Here is a 23,899-nt window from a genome sequence, read left to right as displayed (position 1 = left end):
CTGTATAGAGGCAAATGGTACAGCTATAATAAACTACTAAACTAAAACCGTATGACAAACTGGGAGGCTCCACTAAGACTTCCAGTGCTTACCCCATTTCTTTGTTTTAACACAAAGGCTACTAAGACTTTGGCTCCAACTAAATTAAACCCTATTAAAATTATCCTCATTAACTACATCCTCTAACACGCAAAATGCTTGGTTCCAAAGGATGGTGATATAATGAGGATACAGTGTGATGGACATGTATTATTTTGCTTCAAGACACCCTGGAGGAACTAATGTATTTTTATTCTCATTCTTTCCCTGTTTCGGTCTCATTCTGCTTCCTTTGTGGTTATCTTGCTATGGGCCTATGACGACAATCATTGGTAATGGCTGTATGCATACAATTCAGCTCCAGATTTACAGGGTGAAAAAAAAAAAGAGAGAGAGGAAGCAGTAACACATAGCAGAAATAACAATTTTGGGGGCTGCAAGGAACCCTCTCTCTCACTCTTCAAGACAGTAATTATGTTAAAAAAATTATCTCCTCTCTTGGCATATTTGAACTGCGAAAACTGAATTAGCTTCTCTCATGGCTACAGTTCCTAACCTTATTGGGAAGTGCTTAATGAAGGCTCCTCACATGAGTCCCTTTTCCCATCATGTTGGCTAAAAATCTAGGCTTTATGGTTCCAAGCCACAACAATCAAGACATGCCAATTATAGGTAGTGCTTGAATCACAGACTGTATGTAATTAAAATGTCAGCCTCATATAATGAAGATGATGGCTCGCATTAGAAAAATTCTTCTAGAATTATAGCTGTGTAAACTTGGTAGAACTTGTTGCCACTCATGACTTTTTACGTTGGCACAGCCCTAGTTTTCTTCCCCCACGCTGGGTGTATACTTAAGAAGCTGCTAGCAAAAGAGCCAATGCTCTGAACAAAAGAGCATATTGTCGTGAAATAGTTTTTGTGAGTCCTTCTCTAAGCCAGCAAAGAATTGACCTGAGGCAAGAATTTTCTTTTCTTTAAAGTTTTACTCAAAAAATGAAGTTTAGGCAAATTCAAACCACCAAACAAGCAAGATTTTGAGAGTGCAAACCAAAGGGTCACAGGCACTAGGAAAATTGCATATCCTTCAGGAAGGCTTGCTTTTTTGCCAACATGGATCCATCCTGTGTTAGAAGTAGAACAAATGAGTGTTAGACTTAATGCCAAGGGGATGGATCCTGAAGACAACTGAAGTCCCTGGATGGGCCCCTTTGATTTCAGTGGGCTTTGGTTTAGGGCCAATATGAAGAGCTACTCCATGATGGAGCTTCAGTGCTTTGAATTCAAAGTTCAACCCTCCACTGACATAGGTTACCCTGATTATTTTATTAGTTCATATTTATTTAAAATGAAATTGAAATGAACTGTCCAAACCCAACATTGTGAACACAGGAACTTGATCTAAACCAAATAAGTAGTTTTAAAACAAACCAACCAAACAAACAAAAACAACAACCACAAACCATATTTGCTGTTTTCTTCCATATTATTATATTTCACTTGGGAATATAAATTAGTGAGAATTCTTTTCATGTCTTCATTTTCTACAAGCAGGTGAGGATAGCAATTCCAGTTATTATATTATGATCCTGACTATGAAAAAAAAAAGAGAGATAGTCAATAACAATCATGACGAGCTAGTACAATTTTTAATACTCTATACAGTGACGGTTTAAGCCAAGTAGGTTTGATGGTGCAGCTGAGGATCCAGAACGGGATGCAGATGCTTAACCTAATTTGTTTGGGTTGGAAGCATCATGAAACTTTGACTTTTACCACAAGTAGTGCTGGAAGAGAAGCTCACAATGAATTTTGGTATTTATGTTTCCAATCTTGGCTGAAAACAGGGGGCTAGATTCTAAGCTGTGTCTTCTGTCAAGTGGGGAAAGGCAGCCCAAAGAAGCCAGTTGGAGGCACTTTGGTTCTAGGGCTTGTATACAGCACTGGAGTAATTTAGAACAGTTGGGGGCTTCTCTAAGATAAAAAAGCCAGCTATTGCCCCAAGGATCCATTATCACAGTGAAGAATGGCAAGAGTCAAAGTAGTGCTCGGGCCATATTCCTTATGTTGGGGGCTTATGACGAGGTATGTAGCATAAGAGCTGGAGAAATCTCCACCTGGGGAGATCTGATGGTTTTTTGTTCTTTTCTGGTCATATTTCCAGAGTGGCGCAAATGGGATGCATTGCAGGAGAGAATCTGGCCCAGAATCTGTGCATGAGTTTTGTTTTTATGTATTAAATACGAACAAAAATGTAATCAAGGCTTTTAGCTGGGTTCAAACTTTGGATGAATGTTTGGGTCACTTCTCATTTGATGCAGAAGATTCACCCAATTCTTATATCCAAGGAAGACTGAATTAGGCAAGAGTACTAATGATGTTTGTACCCTTTTCTCATACTGTAGCCTTTATTCACAGATGAAATAGAAGGTCACCTAAATAAACACATCTGTGAAGCTAACATTCTCCAGTGAAACCATTTTTTAAAATTGTGAAATGTGTTTGATGTGTTCATGTTACAAAGAGCAGTCTCCAAACATTACTTTCCAATGTTTTTAAGTTTAACCTATTTCTGCTGGGTCTGTGGTGGCCAAGATTTTTTTCCCCCCAATATTGGCTAATGCTGGAGGTAAAATGCTAAAATACTCTGGTTATTTTATGTGTACTTTGGAACAAAAATATGAGGGGGCTGAATGCCCTTTATTCCTGCAGCTGATTTGGAGAGTAGGACTGAAAAGGTTAGCTCTGTTAAATGTCATCTAGAAAATCATGTGCTGCAGTAGATTACTTTGGCCAATAGATAAGAAAGAAACAGCATACGGTTTATTTGCAGCCACAGTTGGCCTTTAGGAACTCAAAACATTGTCAGTTTTATGAGTCAATAGAGACTTACGGCCAAATTCAGAGATGATGTGGGAGGTGGTGAAAGTTAGTCACACATGTGTGTAAAGGAGTTGAACAGTCTGAACCTGTTCCTAGTGAAATCAATGGCAAAACTCCCATTTGACATGAGTGATCAGGACCTGGTCCCTCAGTGAGTGTAATGGAGGCCAAGGGAGTAAGATGTTGTAACTTAGTCAATGAAGAGCAGATGGTGTAAGAGAGTGAAGCTGAAGTAGGGGGGAAGGGCTATTTTACCTCCATTTCCCAAGCCCGCCTGGTAGTTGCTTTTCCTGTAACTTTTCAAGGCTGTTCCTTAGATTACCTTACATTCACTGACTGACATGCAACTTGCACATCATGGCTGAATTTTGCCCCTAATTGACACAGGGGTAAGTCTCTGTCTGTCTGTCTCTCTCTCTCAGAGACAAACTAGCGTTGAAGCCTTGGGGAGAAAAAACAGCCAAGAGTGAGATACCATATTACACCAACATATTCAGTACATTAAAAATGCAATTGGATTAAGTGGGCTCTGGGTAGACCCAGTAAGAGGGCACAGACCTGGAGACAGGTGACAGCCTCCCCACATCCAGATATGATTGGATGGAGGCGGCTTGAAGAGACTTCCTAGTTTCTATTCTTCACCTTGAAAACATACATTGCATTAGCTTTGCTAGGTCTGAGCCAGGAATCTTAGCCTCCTGGTATCCCAGGTGATGGTTCAAGTACTGGGACGTGCTCTCCTTTTTAATCAGGAAAACATTTGAAACGGGCCCTCTCAGTAAAGAATCAATAATTCCCCCTTAACAAGCTATTTATATACTGACACAGACAGCTGATTTCCCCCCTTAACCCTTGGAAACTTGATGAGGGTGAAAGGTTTAAACTTGCCAGTCTGCCATCAGACACTGATATTTATTAAATCAAAAAGAGGAGACATGATTGGTGATGAACCTTCATTAAAAAGCTACAATGATCTCATAAACCTGACAGCCAGACTATGCTAAGAGCTGTAATAAAATGCACTCAGAGTACAGTGGGATAGACTGCAGCCTGCCATTACAGTGCTCTAATCCTTCTTGCAGCACAGCAACTGCAGCTCTCGTTTAAGGTCATCTGTTCTTCTGACTCATGTTATAATTTGTGTGTAGTAAATAAACCAGCTAGTATGGTTAATACTGTGCCAAATACTGAGCAAAAGATACATTCTTGTATTTATCTAGCATACAGACAACCTGGGTTTGTTTAAAACTCAATAGACTCATACCATCAGCAACCTATAGCATGCAGCCAGAAATGAATCTAGAACAAAGCCATCCAGTGACATTTAAAGTGTTTGGGAGTTTAACTCAGGATCAATCAGGGTGTTGGCTGTTAAAAACTTTATGTGAACAGCTGCCTTTTTCTCCTCAAATAATGTTTTACTAAAAATTGGGAACATGCTCAGTTCTATTGACACCATGGTACCAACAGTAATGTACAAATGCTTATCTTGACAGACCCCCGTTGCCAAGAGACAACAGATCCCAGGTAGGAAAGAGTCAGCCTGTGTCAGCAATCTCTCTGGTCTCCCGGATGGTGTAACAGGGTCACAAACAACAAAGATACCGGACACAGTGACACAGGAAAGCTAGGAGGGGGATACCGACCTGCATTAGAAAGAAATGTGGTTAAAGGAAAGAGCTGCCAGAAAGATGAATGTGGGGAGGGAGAATGAAACAAAAAAAAACCCCAAAACCCACAGGAAATAGTAAAGAGAAATATATTGGACAACGCAAGAACTGGCCACAGAAAAAAGCAAGGGGCAGTGAGTCACTAACTGTTTCTCTGCCACAAATAGATAGGAGGGGAAAAGCGACATACAAAAACCAAAAATACAATTCCAGAAACAAAGATGGAAGAAATAAGTGTGTGCCCATTTTAATTCTGTTTGGAGGAAATTACCGGTAATTCCTCTCAGAAATCTTTTAGGGAGAAAGCTCTTCAGCTGTGATACTAGCCCACTGAAGTCAATGGAAACATTCTGACTTTGCTGGGTTTTGGAACAGGCCCTCAGAGGCTCTCTACGAGGTGGGAACTGTTTTGTTTGTTTGTTGGGGGGGGTTGTTTTACTATGGCTGGGAACTTCAAAATAACCCATGAGAACTTGGGCACCTACATCAGGGCTTGTCAAATTTTCCATCCACACTTTTTTCCAACAAAAAAATTGGGGCTATGTGGAAACTGTTTGCTTTCCTTGAACATTTTATTGAGGGGGGTGGGTTGGAAAACCAAAAGCTCATTTTACACATGAGCCTAAAACTACCTGACATCCCATCTCCACCCTCTCCAGACTCCAATGTTGATGTAGATCATGAGAAAAGAAATACCTTGGTAAATGGTGAGACTCTGAACAATTTCATCATTGTTTGACGCTCTACTATAATAGATAGCCCATAGCAGAAATGAGCCAGTGATGTCCACTTCAAAAGCAAATGATCTCAAACTTCCTAGAACTCTCCTTAAGTGAAGATAGAAGCCACATAAGGGAAAAAACTAACTGAGAGGATGACTTCAAAAAGCAAATTTTAAAAATGGGCCAGGTTCTCAGCTGGTATAAAGCAACATATCTCCGCTGAAGTCTATAACAATTGTTTATATCAATTTACACGAGCTGAGGATCAGGCCCAGGGTATTTACACCCATGACCAACAGAAAGATCTGCCTTATTTTTTTCCTCACTCTCCTGTTTCTGGGCGCTTCTTCTTAAAAAAAAGAAAAAAAAAGTCAAAGTCAAATATGACTGTGCTGGGAACCAGATGCTGAATTTAGGTAGAGGAAGAATAGAAGCTTTGTTGGAGGAAAAATAGAAGTGTTCATTCAGACACAATATGCTATTATTCAGTGTTGATAAACCAGTGAATGCATTTTTTGGAAAGCTGCAAGTGCTGGAAGGCATGATGCAATGTAGGTGGTCTCCCATATTAAATAGTTATGGGATCAACAAATATGCTGTAGCAAAGAAATAGTGCAAGACAAGAGGTGAGAAACTCGATGATATTTTACAGGAATGCCCCGAAAGCAGTGTAATCTGTACTGAAATACAATGCTTCATTCATCTAGAAAAACTTGAAAGGAACACAGATGTCTAAAAACCCAGATCATGATATACCATGTAGAGCTGGTCAGAAACTTTCAAACATTTTGAAATCTGTATGAAAATTGGAAGGAAATGCTGTGAAGTATTTTTTTTTGAGGGGGAGGGGGATTTTTATCATCTCCCATGTGAGTGTAGATTCATCAGTTCTGAGCCAGATACTGAATCTACAGAGATTTATACCAGCTGACATTCTGGCCCTCTGTATGGATGTCAAGATACTGATGCCCAACCATCATCTTAGCTCTCACATCTTCCAAATTTCCCATGCTCTGACTATGCTTTTAACACACCCTGCTCAATGCTCCTTTTGTGTCTTCTTTTCACTTTCATCTTCATGATTTTTCCATACCACCCTCCTGTAACTCTGTCCCTCCTTTATGTGCCAAATACCATTGTTCATTCAAATCCCTCCTTACACTTTTCCTGTTAAACCTATTCATGTTAATCCGACAGAAGAGCATTAAAATATACATTTGTACCACTTTTAAAATTAGACCATCACCTGATCATCCCATATATATTTGTCTGAATAGCATGGGCTGACTAATTAAAAATGCCATGCCTAATGAGGCAGGAATTATACTTTCCTCTATTGTTTAGACAGCACCATAATAACTGTTAATGCTCCATGAAAGATAGCCCTGGTTTACATTTTCAAGAATGGGTAGTGATGGTGGGTACCCAACTTGAAACACCTTTAAAAGACCTAATATTCAGGATGTGCCGACCACCCAATTTATGAAAAAATCAGACCCATTTAAGGTGCCTCATGTAGGGATCCCAACAACTTAAACATTCAGAACCACTAGCGACTTTTGAATATTAGGCCTGTATAATCACACACTGTCTCCTTAAGCAAGTGTGAAGGGGTACCTGAGAGGTCATAATGACAAAAATGATGTACCACAAGAATGAAGATAAAATTACAGCCTCATAGTATGTCTAGGTTTTTAAAAAACACCCACACAAATACCTATACATAAAACAAATCAACAAATACATATAAATATAAACTAAGTAGCCATGTGATAAAAAGGAAGGTCCTCTCAACCAGATACTGATCCATGAAAGATAGGAAACAAAGGGTAGGAATACATGGCCAGTTTTCACAATAGAGAGAGTAAACAGGGAGTCCCGAAGGATCTGTGCTGTTCAAATATTCGTTAATGATCTGGAAAAGAGAATGCACAGTGAAATGGGAAAAATTGCAGATGATACAAAATCATTAAAGGTAGGTAAATCCAAAGCAGACTGAGGAATTACAGAGAATCTCACAAAACTGAGTGACTGGGCAACAAAATGGCACATGAAATTCAACATTGATAAGTGCAAAGTAATGCACATTGGAAAAATTATCCCAACTATACATGCATACACAATGATGGTTTTAAATTAGCTGTTACCACCCAAGAAAAATCTTGGAGTCACAATGGATGGTTCTCTGAAAACATCTGTTTAATTGTGCAGCAGTGGTCAAAAAGGCTAACAGTATGTTAGGAACTATTAGGAAAGGGATAGAAAATAAATGAGAAAATATCATAATGACATTATATATCCATGGTTCACCCAGACCTTGAATACTGTGTCCAGTTCTGGTAGCCCTGTCTCAAAAAAGATATAGTGGAACTGGAACAGGTTCAGAAAAGAGCAACAAAGATGATAAGGGTATATGGAAGAGCTTTAATATGAGGAGAGACTAAAAAGATGAGGGTTGTTCATCTTAGAAAAGAGATGACTAAGTGGGAATATGATAGAGGTCTATAAAATCATGACTGTGTGGAGAAAGTGAATAAGGAAGTGTTATTTACTCCTTCACATAACACAAGAACTAGGAGTCACCCAATGAAATTAATAGGCAGCAGATTTAATACAAACAAGTAGCAGCAGGAGCTGTGGATTACATGAAAAAGTAATCTGTGGAACTCATTGCTGTGGGATACTGTGAAGGCCAAAAGTATAACGTTTAAAAAAGAATTAGATAAATTCATGGAGGATATTATTCAAAGTGTTCAGATATGCAAACACATGCTTGGGGTGATCTGAAACCTCTGACTACCAGCCTTCACTGGAGGTTTTCAAAAGGAGGCTGGACAGCCATCTGTCTTGGATGGTTTAGACACAACAAATCCTGCATCTTGACAGGGGGTTAGACTAGATGACCCTTGCAGTCCCTATAGTTCTATGATTTTATGCTTGTTACAATGGTTCAGCTCAATCAGCAGCAGGATTTTCCTCTGCCCCTTAGGCTGGGCAAAGGGTGAAGGCAAAGTACCCCAACATGTATAGGTGGAGGCAAACGTCTGGAATACACAACTTACACACCACCTTAGGTATTTATGACATCTGTTTGCTACCTCCTCGATTCCTGATTTCTTGAACAAAACATCCCTATTCATTATCCTGGGGAACCATTTTATCTGTACCAGCCTTAAAATACATTTACATAAATATCTAATACGTAATACGATAACACATTTTCATACTGATTTCAAAATGTTTGAAGTGTTCTGACCAGCTCTACACAGTATATCATGATCTGTGTCTAAGATAAACAACTCTACTAAATTCATAAACTTTTAAACATCTACTTTAACAGTTGGCCTATCTTTAATTCACGGCCTCTGGTTCAGGCCTCAGATCTTGTACGAGGCCCAGTACTCCAGGTTTTCTCTACTACAAGGGCTAGTTAGGAAATATAGACTAAGAAATATAGCAAATAATAATCATCTGTATTACTTTGCTGTTGATCATGTCCACATCTCCTGCCAACAATACCTCGTTGGGGTCTTGATGGAAGAAGAGTGTTCTTAAAACAGATCAGCCAAGCCAAGGCTACATAACCAACAAACAGGAGAAATAAGTCTTACAACTAGGGCTGCCAAGCGATTAAAAAAATTAATTGCAATTAATTGCACTGTTAAACAATAATAATAATTTAAATATTTTTTGATGTTTTCTACATTTTCAAATATGTTGATTTCTATTACAACACAATACAAAGTGTACAGTGTTCACGTTATATTTATTTTTTATTTTTACAGTGCAAATATTTGTAATAAAAAATAAATATAACGTGAGCACTGTACACTTTGTATTCTGTGTTGTAATAGAAATCAACATATTTGAAAATGTAGAAAAACATCCAAAATATTTAATAAATGTCAGTTGGTATTCTGTTTAACAGTGTGATTATTCGCAATTATTTTTTTTAATCAGAGGTTGTTTTTTTTTTAATCACGTGAGTTAACAGCAATTAATCAACAGCCCTATTTATAACAATCCAGACTTAACTCAGCATCAAAGATGGGCTTCCCCCTTCACTCTCTGAACTGTGGTTTTTGCGCAGCCACAGTTCAGGTACTGCATAAAAAGAACTTTCCTCAGAAAATACCTTCACACAAGGAACAAAGTACAAGCCAACTCTTCAGCTTTAGGGCCCATCCCCTCATATGGTGCCTGGGAGGATGATGCAATTCACTATAGCTGAGGCCAGCTTTATTTCCCTTATGGCCAGAGGAGAGCACTGGCTGTCCCTGTTCAGAGGGTGTGCAGCTGTGGTCTTTCAATTCCACAGGAAGAGAGGGCTAACCCCTTCACTGCCAGTCTGGATATACCACATCACAGTGACCCTTTGGTAAAACTGCACAGCCCAAACTGGGAGATGTCATTATCTGGCGAAGCTAAAGGCCAGCAAACAATAATGTCACAGGCTACACATATACTACAGTAAGTTGTTAGACACACTATTTATACTTGCTCATCTAGTGAGTGATTTTTAGCCCTTCCCTCGCCCCTGTCCCACACCTCTTCCTGCTCCCCAGAGGATTTTGACAACTTGTTTTGAGAGAATGTTGACAAGATCCACAGCAACATCCCCCTCCCTCACCTACACCTTGTCCTCTCCTTCTCCTCTTCTAACTGAAATGAAGGTTCTCCTTTTCTTACACTCTGTAAGGCAGTGGTGCCTCGCTACATCACTGGGTTCATTGTCTAATAGGGAGAATTAGCAAGGCAGTGGTTAGCACCCAACCCTCTCAGGAGATGGAACACCAAACAGGCAGGGCAGAACTGACAAGCAATCTTGTCTACTCTGGCCCTCAAGCAGGGCAGAGCCAGTTATCAGTTTATAGGCTTCTGCCCTCTAGCAGAGCAGGGCAAACAACAGTCTATAGGCTCTGGCCCTCAAGCAGGGACATAACAAGCAATCAGTCTGTGGGCTCTAACCCTTAGGGAGGGCAGGGCTACCAAGCAGTCTATAAGATCCAACCCTTAGGCAGGACAGCACTAACAAGCAGTCTGTTGTTCTGGCTCTGGCAGGCAACAGACAAATGCAAGCTTCATGGCCTATGGTGTGGGATGGCAGGGGTAGGGGGACATGGGCCCACCCGACTCCACCGCATCCCAGACCAGGGCAGGGTGTCCCACCACTGGGTCAGCAGGGATCATCTCACAACACACTGACCAGCTGTTCAGCCACAACAACACCAAACTGAAGTCTGGTTTCTCTGGGCTACTCCTCACCAGAAATCCAGATCAGGTTCCATGGTCTTGAGATCTTCTATCTCATTAGGGTACTCAGCCACCAGCTCCCTCCCAGCCTCAGTCCTCTCCAGATCCAGGGTGCCACCTGGCTTGTCAGCAGACTGTAGCAAGCAAGACACATCTATCTCCTTCCCGGCCTCTGCTCCAACTGAGCTGGGGGCTCTGCCTTTTGTACGTCCTGCCCCACCTGACTCCCCCCCGTTGGGCAGAGAGAGTGGTTCCTCCCCATCTAGCTCAGAGGGAGGCTACATCACCTCATACACATTCCCTGCTGCTTCCTAACCTATTGTCGTTTTTTTTTTTCTTTTTTAAGCATCCTTAGTTTTGAGTTATCAGGAGGTGCTAAATCACCAATCCTTCACCTTTCTTGCTTTTTTGCTCCCCTTCTCCTCTACCCTGCATATCTGTCTGCTTTGCCTCTTTTGTAGCATGAGCTTTTCACAAAGACCATGTTCTTTCTGGTATTTATACAGCACCTAGCACATGGTAGTTACTACCGGAAACAAATATAGATAATAGGCAATAACCATGGCACTGGAGATGTATTTCTGTCATACGGAAACACAGATACTGACATTCTTATAAACAGAGAATTGGTTCTTATTCTCCACTTCCTCAAGTGTCCAGAAGCTTCTCTTTAACATCAAAGGCCTAATTCTGAATCACTTACAATGGTATAAATCAGGAGGAACTTTACCAAAGGCAATGAAAAACACAGGTGTGAGAGAGTAGAGAATCAGGTCCTAGGTGCTTAGGAGGCAGCTCCTGGTCACAGAGACCAAGCCCCAATCTTTGGCTAGTGGTAGTTAGTGGTATGGTAATCCATGGATATTGTGTACATAGCATGCAAATAACTGAGAAACTGGTATACCAGTATGAAAATTCAAGCTGAAAGTAATTAAATATTACTAATTAGTTAAAATAACTGACACTTACTAAAACACTTGTGAGGGTTCCACTAGATCTACTGCAGTGTCTTGGTTATATGATATTTTAGCAATCCCAAGTATCATGCTTTATTTACTTTAAATGATTGTAATGTGACTATAGAATATGATGTAGCAACATTTCCTATATGAGCGATGTAAATATTGTGCAAACTTTGCTACACATTGAGTAAGGGACTAATGAACACTAGACTTAAGCATCTATTACATTCTTCCACTGTTACCTTAAAAGTCATTTGTTTCAGTGGCTTATCCTTTTGATTAGATGGAGAAAGGAAATGTATCCAGAATCACTGAACTTTAGTGAGTACAGTCAGAGACCTTTCTCCAGTTAACTACATCTAACAGAATTTCTTTTCTGTACCATGTAAAAAAGGTTTGAAGTTACATGGAAAGATTCTTGTAAGTCTTCACTAGCTATGCCAGGAAAAATATATTTATCAGCATCTGAGAGTAAGAGAATATGCAACATAAAATTCATACTTATAAATTCCATGTTTCAAACCTTCCAGAGATTTTATAGTGACTGGTGATCAGCCAGAGTTTCAGATTATGGGTCTGGTTCAAAGCCCAATGAAGTTAAGGGAAAGACTCTTCTTGCTTTCAATGGCCAAGATTTCCAGAAATTGGTAGTGATTTGAGTTGCCTCAATTTTCAAATGCTCTGTCTGAGATCACTTAAAGGGGTTGATTTTATGAAGGTGGTCAGCATTTCTTGAAAAAAAATCAGGCTTTTAAAATTGTCTCAAATTGGGCACCCAAAAATTGTGGCACCCAAACCCACTAGTCACATTTGAAAATCTTTACCAAATTAGTTTTCAGTAAAGTGCTGTATTGGGAAATGTATCCAGAAATTTTATCTTTATTTATAATTTATCCAAATTTTCTGAACCTCTTTGGTCTGCAAACTTGTGTTAGAAATTTTGCAACAGCAGGCTTTCAAATGAGATTTCTGGTACTTCCTTATTTGAACTAAGCTTGGGAAAAGTATGAGAATAGCATTTCTTGCAGCATTTCAGCACTTCTGCTTCTGATCAGAACCAAAAAGTGCAGAAGTATACAACATTTATTGTAATGGGTAAGGGGGATTATTCAAACTATTTTTTGAGCTTCAGAAGAGATTTGGTTTGTGTTTTAAGGGAGAGTTCAAGAAACATTATTATTTTCTTAAATCAAATATGTCCCATTCCTCAAATGTTTTCATGTGGTTTTTTTTAAATATGCATTCATCCTCTTTTGTGCATGTAAACTGAACATTTATTTACTATACACTGCAGCTTAAAAGCAGTCAGAACTTGGAAATAACCTTTTAAGATACACTATGTTTTTAAAAAACTGAACAAGAACAGTTAATACCCAAACTAAAGCTCAAATCAAAGTCTGAGCAAGACTTTATTACGATGCATTGCTATGTATACAGCCTTAGCCTTTGTTTCTTGGAATAGCTGGAACCAATGGAAGATGTTTCTGGTCTTGTCGTCTGTCTGTCTAGGTTCCTATATGGCTTCCAGCCAGACATGGGCTGCCCTAGCCAAAGTTTGGAATATCAGAGAGCATGTAGGCCAAACACAGGATGGGGATTCCAACCACTAAACCAGTTGGCCTATGTCAACATATAGAACAGTTGGAAGAACTAGGAATTCCCCATCTTTCAAGAAGAACTGAGGAGAAAAGGAGGAAGACAAAATACTCCTTCTTTCCATGAGAGGACCAAGAGAATTGTGTCTAAATCCAATCCAAAAGCCATGAGGGAGTGAACCTGAGGCAATAGTTACCACCTCTTTACCAGCAACAAGAAGTTCCTTGAGGATTGCAGATGGAGGAAGAGACTGGTCAGCAACAAAAAAGAGCTGCCACATGGGGAATATGGGCATGAGAACAAGACACCTTTGTTGGGGATTACCACTATATCATCCATTTATGCTACTTGGATTGAGAATAGTTACCTACCTTTGTAAAGCAATTTGAAACAGATGTGAGTAAGATCCCCTTGATGAACCCCATTGATTCAGGCTATAGGTTGGGCAATGAGAACACCAAAGAAGGTTCTGGGATGCTGACATTATGAAAACTGGAGGATATTCCTTCTGGGGCATTACTGGGGAATGATGCAACAGGGTTAGTTCCCAAGAGTTCAAATGCAAACCCACCTAGGCCAGACTCAGTGACCTAGAAGGAGAGCTCACTGCCTACCTTTACTAGGGAAACTAAGTCAATGCTGAATGTGTTTTGGTCAGAAATCCTGCTGGAAGCAAAGAATAAGAGGCACAACTGAATAGTGCTGAGTCAAAACTCACTTGGAAGAGGGAAAATGAGGCACATCTGGAAAGTGCTGTGATTCAAAGGTGCTGCTGGGAGAAGGCAAACTGAAGGAGGTAAAGTACTGCTAATCTCATGATGCCCAGCAGAGGATGAAAAAAAGTCCCATATGGGTGTAAAACAATTACTTGGAGAAATGCAGAGAAAGGAGAGGGATGTTTTCCACATAGATTACAGTTTTAGGGAGGTCATTCGAGAAGTAATTGAACCTGAAGGTGAATGAGGATGAAGGACAACTCACCTCTCCTCAGCAGGTGTGAAGAAGGGAACTTGGCTTGGAGAAAAGTGGGGAGATTCCACCTCACCCCAACAACACTGGGACTGTTTATTGCCCAGAGGCACTGGGTGTTAAGACCCACTCTCACAGGGGCCAAGTCTCCAGTGGCCATCCCATCCAGACAGAAATAGTGAGGTGATGAGAGCACATGAGGCCCAGTGAGATGGGCTTGACTACAACAGCTTGGGAAGTGTTCAGCCAGATGGAGAACTCTACATGGGGTGTGTTTGTATGTGAAAGTGGGTGATAAAAGGAACCTCTGAGCTGCAATTCCACTAAATATTTGGGGCAATAAATCCAACACAATCTAAACCTTCTAGTGCAAGTTTTGCAAATAAGTGTTCCTTCAAATATAATAATTCCTGTCAGAAACAGGAATAATTTTTGGGAAACTCTCTCAGGTGTCTCTAATTATGCATTATTTGGGTGTTTTAACAAGAAAAGCAGACATCACAAAACTGCTGTTGTATTTATTTGCTGTGGAATGGAGAGAACAAATTGAAATGAAGATTACCAACATCTAGTGGTGACAGGAGGCTTTTGCTAAGAAAGATAAGTATGGCAATGTTACCAGATATTATTGCCCCATTTTACCTAATGTTCTAACAGCCTCTCTCTGTAGTGTTACAGGATTTCCAGTATTGGCTTTCCTGTGGAAATGCAAAAAAAAAAAAAAAAAAAGCAATGAACAAGAAAAGAGTTATCTGAACATATTAGGATTACCAGAAATAATGTTCAGTTTGAGTTATACAAAGCTGAGATTGAGTTTTACCTTTTCTGAAACCAATTTATTCATATTTTATAGTACCTTACTCCATACATAATCCCACTGAAGTCACTGTGGAGTAATAGAAGGGATGTCAGAATCTCATCACTAATTCTCCATCCCCTTCTCCAAAATCAACACTGACTTGTAAAACAAGAACTTTGAGCGCTGTGGTCAATTCAGTTTTGAAAAAAAAAAATCACAGGAAATCACACTTCGATTCTGCATGTGTTAGATTGCTAGAAGAAAAAGATTGTGTATAAGAAAAAGGAAGCTAAAAATCTGGTAATTTAAAAGAAGAGGCCACTTCCTCTTGAGAGACTGTCATCACATTCTGATTTATATAGATCACACTTTCCTGAATTTTAGAATACAAATAATGAATCATTAGCAGTTCCCAAATGTGTTCAAGTCACCAAATATAACTTGTGATTTACAGTAACCATCCCATTACTTATTTCTATCTCTGTGTTTTGCTTCATATTGTATACCAGAGATGATGTTCTTCAGTGAACAACCTGAGAATCCCCATTAAATACCTTCTATGCTATTAAGTCCCCAGCTACCTCTCCTCTAACAACACTGTGTGCAGTGCTAAAAAATGTTTTGCAGCTAGTAGTTCTATTGCAAATTTACAATGGATTATGTGGCGCTCTTGCTAATTGCTGACTTTTATGTGGTAGTTCCTGTGGTCCTTTCTCAGGCAAAATTCCTATGGACAAAGACCCTGAACCAGCAAAGTACTTAAGGATGGGAGTAGTCTTCACTGAGTCCAGCAGTTTGTAGTTGAGCACATGCTTAAGAACTCTGCTGATTTGGGCCCATACTGAAGACAGTAGGATTCAGCCTACAATGATTAACTGCTTTAGCTTATTAACGAAAAACATTCCGTATGAACACATCTTGCTGAGGCTGGTGGAATTTTCACCAGGGCCCCACAAGAACATTTCTGGGCTGTTGGAACAGTATCAGCATGAGGTGCCCCCTCATCGTGCTGATATCCACTGTTGCTGCATCTCTCCTGCCCTTTCCCATATTAAATCTGGGAGCATCACAGGGTAAACACTAGCTGTCTCAACATTAAGGTAGTAAACTCTGAATTATTGTAACCCACACACCTCCTGGGATGGTGTTCCGTCCCATCTAGTGGCACTGAGACCACTTAGAAAGAGAGATTTTGAGTCTGCTCTACAGCCTTAGCTAAGAAACAGTGGGCTTTTAGCTCATGCAGTAGAGGCTCATGCACTAAGCTTCAGAGGTCACAGATTCAAGCCCCCCCACCAACGGCTGGGGTGCATGGGGGTTACATTATCTCAGATGCATCTTCTCTAGGAGATACCAGAGACATCTTTAATGGTTTTTAATTAGGCATAATTTTTGATTGATTTTCATAATGGGGAAGTGCAGAGTTCTTTTTACTCTCTAACAAATATGCCCCTGTGACAGGATCACTCCTGGGCTTATGGCCAAGAACTACTGGGTCCCCAGTCAGGTGTGGCAGACAAAGGGTCTTTATTTAGCTGTCGGCCCCTTCGGGCAAGGCATCACCTGCAGCAGTCTTACGCAGCAATCACAAGCAGGGCATAGATAGTGCACTACAACAGTAGCTCCACATCATGCTTACCTTCCCTCCTGGAGTCAGCACTTTACTTAATTCATGTACCCAACCAGGCTTCTAACACCAAGTGAGAGCTGGAGATCTGTTCCGCCTCCCAGCCAGTACCCAGCTGAGCTGTGCACTCCCATTTTAACCCCTCCCACAAGGACTGACACCAATTACAGGTGTAGAAGGACAGGGCTGACTTGGCCCGCAACAGCTCATTTCCTGGCCACTGTGGGGTTTGTATACCCCATCACGGCCCCTAGAGAAGTATTCCTAGTAGCTCCCTCCCTCGGACACTACATCTTCTTTGGCTTCCATGATGTTGACTCAAATACCTGTGCTAACTTCTGAGGGTATGTGAAGAATTTGTAATGAGGAATCTTATTTTATACATAATCTAGCGTCCTAGAATTCAGATCATCCAATCCATGTCTCTGCCTCTTTAGCTTGTTCACTATCATACTGTCTAGCTTTAAAGTGTGTTTCTACTCTGAAAGGTGACATAATGAAATTTCATGTTTATTGTTTATGAACTATTTCAATACATATTTACTTGGTTTTCCCATTTAAATAAAAACCTAATTTAGGATCTTAAGGTCAAGCTATGTCCATTACTTTTCATGCACCAAGTACTGGTAATTAGAGATACTGCTACCAGAAATATGCCCTCAGTTACTTTTATGCAATCCTACTGTTTTCAAATTATGTCCTTGTTTATATATATGCAACGTCTGACCCTGCAGATGGAATTTAATTTTTTTATTTTGTGCTGTGTTGACTTTGCAGAGTTAAGAGGAGTAAAAAAGGAATAACGCTTTATTTTTGTCAGTATGATAGATTTCATTGTGAATACACACATGCTGCAAATAGTTGAGTAAGGAAATTTAATCTTTACACTGATACTTATTGGGGTTGAAGTATACTTCAAAAGGCCCAAGTGGGACTTCCATTTTCCATAGGAAATTATTCCATTCTTTGGGCCTGATCCAATTCCTATTGAAGTCAGTGGGAGTCTTTCAGCACTGACTTCAATGGGAATTGGAACACCCCTCTGGTTCTTGAAGTTTGTTCACTGTTTCATCAGAAATTTAATTTCCTTAAAACAAAGCATTTTCAGCTGTACTCTGCTTAATGCATGGTGTTATTTTCTTGGCACAGTAGAGTTAATAAAGGCTATTAATTGAAGAGAGAGTTTTGAATCACAGCAGCAGTGCAGTCATATAGACAATATCTCCTCCTTAAAACAAGGTGAGCTGTCTCAGGGCAGGTTTCTGATCTCAGTTATCCTTGCAAAAAATCAGAAATAACACCACTGAAGTCAGTGCAGTGTCTCCAGAACTGCACCAGTACCACTGAGATTAGAATCAGGCTAGGCTAACAGACAAACTAAAATGTCCAAATAATCAGTAAAGAGGGCTATTACCAAGCAAAACGCGGTCATTTAGATTGATAGTCAATGCAACAAAACATCATCTACCATTCTGAGTCAAATCCTGGTCCCAGTGAATTTAATGGGAATTCTTCTCCTGAGTTCCAGGTACCAAAACTTGGCCCCATGTGCATTAAGTCTGGTTGCTGAATGTAGGAAGCCCTCTCGTCCCTGCTGGGGTGGAACAAATCTGTTGGTCTGTCTCCAGATTAGCACTGTACCTAGGGTTAAGGGATTGTGCCATCACAGCACTTATTCTAGTTACTATAAGTACTCACATTTGTAACTGGGAAAAGTAGCTGTGTTTGTGGGGTGACAAGAGCTTTGATCCCTTATTTGTAGGGGTACACAGTGGGGGAAATGGAGCTCAGGATTATAATCACATGCATCCCATAGCCTCTTTCCATTGTTTCCATGTGCAGTACATAACCAAAATGAGTTGCCATGCACCAGACAAGTTACAGAGACACCGTTAACACCCCTATTCTTGAATGACAGACTTACACAAACAACAGAGGAAGACAGTGAAAATGACCATACAAAAAGTGTTGTCAAATGCGCAAACTGAAAAAAACAAAAGGTCACAGAATTTGCTGTGCCCTGGAATCGAGAGCACAAACACAGCTTTAGTTAGAACCCAGTAGATAGAGATACGGTACTTCCATTTTTATTTTCACAGTACAGAAGAAATAGCGTCGCTGAGAAATATACTTTAAATCATGATGTATTTCAAGTCTTTGTAATTGTCAGCTTCTCCAATGTACAGGCAGGATTCTGTCACCCACACTCATCCTAAGTAGAACCTTAATGTGAGCTGAGTTGTAGCCTGGCCCCACACATGCACAGGGGATATATATTAGGGCATAAAGAATGCCCTTTCGCCCAGGTATGGGCTACCTGCATTGCCAAGCCCAGCAGATGGAGACTTTCCTTTCCACACAGCTGGATAGAGGGTGGGTGGAATGTTGGCTTCGCCTCTACACTGCACCAGGCAACACAGTTGAGCTGACACAAGCTGCACTAGGAAAGGGGTCTAGTGGCCAATGGCCAGACTCTGACTTGCTTACTCACACTGTGACTATTTGTGTAAATACTTGCTCTCCAATGTGAGGGGTGGTGTGTGTCTTAGTGTGGTCCAAAGTAAGATTCTAATCAAGGTAAGGAGGGTAGAACTGGGTCCTAGTAGGCGTTGTGTTTTTTGTTGCTTTAATAGTGGATTTTACAGAGGCCCAATCTGTGAAAGCAGCTAATTTTAAAATTCTGTGTTGGGTACTACAGCTTCTTCAGATCATCAGGTCTAGACAACTTCCCTAGAGATCAGTGCAAGTTAAACACTTGGGGGCTCGCCCCTCATATTCATTTGCAGCATTTTCTGCTGCTTTGCTTCACTACCAACAGGATGGACTGAGCTGTATCCCAGGCTGTTTTTCTCAAGTTGTTTATTTGCAGTGGTTCAGGTAGTCAGATTTGATATGTTCTGCCCTTCCTCCTCTCACTAGGTAGCACTTGCTCAGGAAGTCACTGATGACCAATGTAAAGCATTGATATGCCTGTAGTGAGTTGGGCTTTTGACACCTGCTGTTTGGAGTAAGATGGTATGTGCTATCTTAGCACTATTTCTACTTTGCTGAGATGTATATCGGGATTTGGAATGTGCCTAGACAATATGTGAGACCACTGTGGGGAGAAGACCACAGAGGGAGCAAATCAGGTTAACAAGAGATGAAGTGCCCATTGCATATTTATCTTGAACTAGACTGTTGCGGTTTTGATTGTTTGTGTTCCACCCCATTCTAGAGAACCCTGTACTCTTCACAGGACTGTCCTTTATTAACAGGGTAATCAAATAGTGAAGAACTATGAAATTATAGGCAGCCTTCACATTATTTTTTTTGCTGCTTTCAGTCACCCTCTCATCTCTTCTTGCTATCAGTGACCCAGTTTAACTAGTATGAACAAACACCGACCTAGAACCCAAATTCCAATCAAACCTGAATCAAGCTTTTTTCAGATTCAAAGCAGTCTAGTTATCTTCCCTTCCTTTACCCATTTGCCATGTATTCACTTCTCTGAACTTTTTGGTTCCAGCTGAAATTGGAAGAGGAAGTGCTGAGATTTTTCTCACAGTGTTTCTGGATGAAATGGAAACTGTGAGCACTGGAAGTCTGCACACTCAGAGGACAAAGTTAACTGCTCCTTTGACAAAAACAGTCGTGACTGAATGATGTAGGACTATTATAAGAAACCTTTAGGTATCTAGGGCTTTGTGATTTTTAAAAATTTTGTTTTGAAGTCATTTGTGTTGCATTTTTACATGTAATCACTGACTTCACAAATTGAGCATTTTTCAGGTTAAAAAAATATATTAAGTCAAAACATCAAACACTTTTTAAATGGAAGTAAAATCACCCACTATATCTCATGCTCAACTATCCCTCCAGAAAAAGCCTGAGACCCGCAGAACCACACCCTATGATGTCATTACAAATTTAGGCCCTCTAGAGAATGCCTGTTTAAATCTGGTGTCTGTTAGTCTGTTCATTCCAGCTGATCTCAAACATCACAATCGTACATAGAAGGAGAAACAGATTTCTGACATAGCTCAGACCCAAGCTGTACAGAGCTTTATAGATCAAAATCAACATCTTGAATTTCACTGGAAATAGGAATGGGAATCCATTGCAGCTGACAAAGAAAGGAGGTAATAAAACAGTTTGAAGCTAAAGCAAGCAGATGCAAGATGAGCTAGCTGAAGTTGCTGAATGACCTTTAAGGATAGCCCAACACCCTGTGCATTTTAATAATCCAGTTGGGCAGTGAATCATAAATAATTACACTGGCATTTGGATGTGAGAGAAACTGTTGCAAACGTCTAGTCAAATGCAGATGGAAAAAGTCACTTGTGGTTACCCATACCACCTGAGCTGGGGAGTTTCAAAAGCGAGATATAAACATGTGGCAGAATTTGGTCTTAAATGGTGGAGGGGCAGAGGTTGTTGTTGTTGTTGTTTTAAGTCTCTGTGTTATTACAAAAGTTTTTGTTTAAAATTCCTAGAACAAATCCCTTTAATATAGGAATGAAGCTCCAGGCTGGAATTTTCCTGTAACTTTCAGTGGTGAAAAAGGTGTGCTCTGAAATTTTGGCCAGGACACCATCAGAGCTATAGAGCCTTCTCTCTGTCTAACACTACATCAGTTTTTCTATTAACAAGGTAGGTACACATCTCCTGAAGGCTGGGGATTTATAGCAAATGTTCTAATGTTGACTCCCATTCGTGTGTGGCACAATCTCCATTTGGCCCTATATTCCAATTGAGTTGAGTGATATCACACCTCTTTATTCTAATAAAAAAGAAAACACTACTACAGCCTTAATAGTTCCATAGAGTCCCACCACACTTTCTTCACAAGCCGTGATAGCCTTAGTACCGCAGTCCAATATTTACAGTACAAATCTGATTGTCTTTATTAGCCATTATATTTTTCTTAACAAATTAACATTTGAAAGACTTAGTTATGCTATTTAGAGAATCTGTTGTGAGAACAACTCACAACAAATAACTGAATTCCTTGAGCTCCCTTGCAGTCATAATTGCTTGATACAAGGTACAGATTGTCGAGGCTTCAGTGACTCCTCATTAGCAGGCAAAATGACTGAGTGCTAATGATTTCCAAATAATGGCTTTGGCGAGATTTTATAAATTACTGAAATATTCCTTTCAGCTTTCTTTTTTTGTGCAGGCCACCGATTTGAACGGATAATAGACACTGAGCTAGCATCTTATTATCTCTGGCTAAATCTCTATGTGGGCTAAACAGGCAAAATTTGAATACCATTTCCTGCCTCTGCGAGAGCAGGCTGTAAAATAGTGGCTATTATCACAAAGGAGATATTGTGGATTCAGAAGCACTAACAGTGTTATGCAGGCAGAGGATCCTGTTTACTATGAAACGGCACAAAGCCTGTAGTTTAATTTAAAAATTTTGACTACTAATGCCACTTGGGGATGGAAATAACCATCACTAACACCTAGGAAGGATTATGCTTTTAAGTTTTCACTTATATTTAAGTTTCTTCTTCTTTAGTGCACTATTAGGAGATTGTGTCATACGTGAAGCAGTTTTCAATAGGCCTAATATTTACTGATGCCTTGGATTGTTCGAGTTTTGAATATTGGTAAATGTTGTATCAGCCACCACGTTTTTATCTTTCTATGAGCTGAGGGAAAATGCTGCTATCAGTGCACTGTTACACCATTATGCACTGTGTCACGCTCCCAAAGGTGGCACACATGGGGCTCCGGAATGGGGGGAGCGCAGGGGGCCATGCCCCCACCCCACACTTTTTACAGGTTGTAAGGACAAGTGACAGGGGAGGGCAGAGAGGAGCGAGTGGGGGCAGGGTCTTGGGGGATGGGTGGGATAGGGATGGGACTTCAGGGGAAGGGGCAGGACCATGGTTCAGGTACCTGTGGGGCCCCCACATACACACTTTTAGGGCACTCCTGGTGGCACAAGAGTGTGAGTACCAACTTCAGGACAATCTTAATAAACCAGGGCACAAACCCCAAATTTGTCATGAGTTCTATACTTAGACTTCACCAACCAACTGCACCAAATGCTGACTGCTCAGGCACACGAACAGTCTTAAACAGAGTCACAGACAGTCTCCTTGGATGCTCTGGTCTGTCCTTCCGCCCAGCTGATCATATCTCTGTGACAGATGGCCCTTAAAACCAGGAATCACAGCAATAGTCAGGTTACTCCTAGTCCCAAAGGACCAGTCACTTAGCCGTAGGACAATTGTGCCTTAGGTCTCACACCAAGGACAGCTTGAAGCCAATCCTATAATAAACTATATGAAGGTTTACTAAATAGGAAAAATCAAGCTATAGAGTTATTTACAAGGTAAAGCAAGTGAATATAGACACACAAAGGAGTCTTGCATTTTAAAAGTTATAGAGCTGGGGTGGGCAATCTACAGCCCGTGGGCCGAATGCAGTCCACCGGCCATTTTAATCCGGCCCTTGAGCTCTCTCTGGGGAGCGGGTTCTGGGGCTTGCCCCACTCTGGTGCTCCAGATGGGGAGCAGGGTTGGGGGCCGCTCCACGTGGCTCCTGGAAGCAGTGGCATGTCCCCTTCCAGTTCCTACGTGTAGGGTGAGCCAGGGGCTCTGCTCCGCACAATGCTCCCGCCCCAAGTACTGCCTCTGCAGTTTCCATTGGCGGAGAACTGAGGCCAATGGGAGCTGCAGGGCTGGTGCCTCCACATGGGGCAGCACACAGCAGACAGCCTGGCCACAGCTCCTCGTAAGAGCCAGAGGGTGGACATTCCGCTGCTTCAGAGAGCTGCTAGAGGTAAGTGCCACCCGGAGCCACCCCATGCACCAACCCTCCTGCACCCCAAACCCCTCATCCCCAGCCCCACCCCAGAGCCTGCATCCCTAGCTGAAGCCTGTATTCCCCGAGCCCCCTCCTGTACCCTGAACTCCTCATTTCTGGCCCTATCCTGGAGCCCACACCCCCAGCCAGAGCCCAAACACTCACACACACCCCAACCCCAATTTCGTGAGCATTCATGGCCCGCCATACAATTTCTATACCCAAATGAGGCCCTCAGGCCAAAAAGTTTGCCCACCCCTGTAATAGAGGTTTCCCTAGTCAGCAAACTCGATTTATCCTTTAGGGTTAACCCAGGCTAAGCAGCTGGGAATCCTTTGCTTATGCCTAGGAAGCTCCATGCCTGCCCCTCTTCCCCTAAGTCCTAGCAACACAGAGATCCTTAGCTCCTTTTGTTTGGGGTTTTTAACCCGCTCCTGCCATGTTTTCTCGGCTGATGGGAGGAGTCCACTTGCATGACTCATCTTCCTGGGGAGGTCCCTCTCCTGTATGGCCATCCATACAGCCACAGAGGCTCACACTGCACCCGGTCAGATATAATACTACAGTAAGATTAATGC

At 41.1% G+C, this 23,899-nt stretch overlaps 1 long non-coding RNA gene across 1 annotated transcript in view; it reads right to left on the bottom strand.

Annotated features, from left to right (window-relative positions):
• Window positions 1–1,045: 1,045 nt before the first annotated feature.
• Window positions 1,046–23,899, bottom strand: part of LOC120396360 — a 69,407-nt gene continuing 46,553 nt past the window's right edge. Inside the window, exons 5-6 of the long non-coding RNA XR_005593078.1 lie at window positions 1,503–1,632; window positions 1,046–1,163 (exon numbers count right to left, since the gene is read on the bottom strand). This is a non-coding gene — a long non-coding RNA (uncharacterized LOC120396360). The remainder of the gene's footprint in view (window positions 1,164–1,502; window positions 1,633–23,899) is intronic.

The sequence above is a fragment of the Mauremys reevesii genome, linkage group 2, assembly GCF_016161935.1.
Source record: "Mauremys reevesii isolate NIE-2019 linkage group 2, ASM1616193v1, whole genome shotgun sequence".
In the NCBI taxonomy this organism is placed as follows: Eukaryota; Metazoa; Chordata; order Testudines; family Geoemydidae; genus Mauremys; species Mauremys reevesii.
Note: the sequence above shows the minus strand (reverse complement) of the source record. Positions and strands in the feature narration are given on the sequence as shown.